Source organism: Physeter macrocephalus, chromosome 7 (genome assembly GCF_002837175.3).
Source record: "Physeter macrocephalus isolate SW-GA chromosome 7, ASM283717v5, whole genome shotgun sequence".
NCBI classification, from domain to species: domain Eukaryota; kingdom Metazoa; phylum Chordata; class Mammalia; order Artiodactyla; family Physeteridae; genus Physeter; species Physeter macrocephalus.
In genome coordinates, this window is record NC_041220.1 from 18354966 (window position 1) to 18356027 (window position 1062).

Sequence of the window (1062 nt, forward strand, 5' to 3'; positions counted from 1 at the left end):
CAAAGCTACAGTAATCAAGACAATGTGGTACTGGCACAAAAACAGAAATATAGATCAATGGAACAGGATAGAAAGCCCAGAGATAAACCCACACACCTATGGTCAACTAATCTATGACAAAGGAGGCAAGAATATACAATGGAGAAAAGACATCTCTTCAATAAGTGGTGCTGGGAATACAGGACAGCTACATGTAAAAGAATGAAATTAGAACACTCCCTAACACCATAAACAAAAATAAACTCAAAATGGATTAGAGACCTAAATGTAAGACCAGACATTATAAAACTCTTAGAGGAAAACATAGGCAAAACAAACTTTGACATAAATCACCACAAGATATTTTTTGATCCACCTCCTAGAGTAATGGAAATAAAAACAAAAATAAACAAATGGGATCTAAGGAAACTCAAAAGCATTTGCAAAGCAACAGAAACTACAAACAAGATGAAAAGACAACCCTCAGAATGGGAGAAAATATTTGCAAGCAAATCAACGGACAAAGGACTAATCTCCGAAATATATATGCAGCCCAATGTTAAAAACACAAACAACCCAGTCCAAAAATGGGCAGAAGACCTAAATAGACATTTCTCCATAGAAGATATAGAGATGGTCAAGAAGCACATGAAAAGCTGCTCAACATCATTAATTATTAGAGAAATGCAAATCAAAACTACAGTGAGGTATCACCTCACACCACTTAAAATGGGCATCATCAGAAAGTGTACAAACAACAAATGCTGGAGAGAGTGTGGAGAAAAGGGAACCCTCTTGCACTGTTGGTGGGAATGTAAGTTGATACAGCCACTATGGAGAACAGTATGGAAGTTACTTAAGAAACTAAAATAGAATTACCACATGACCCAGCAATCCCACTACTGGGCATATACCCAGAGAAAACAATAACTCAAAAAGACATATGCACCCCAATGTTCATTGCAGCACTATTTACAATAGCCAGATCATGGATGCAACCTAAATGCCCATCAACAGACGAATGGATAAAGAAGATGTGGTACCTATATACAATGGAATATTACTCAGCCATAAAAAGGAATG

At 36.7% G+C, this 1062-nt stretch overlaps 1 protein-coding gene across 1 annotated transcript in view; it reads right to left on the reverse strand.

The window, feature by feature from the left end:
- Positions 1-1062, reverse strand: part of STPG2 (sperm tail PG-rich repeat containing 2) — a 628041-nt gene that overhangs the window by 594379 nt on the left and 32600 nt on the right. The window lies entirely within an intron of this gene.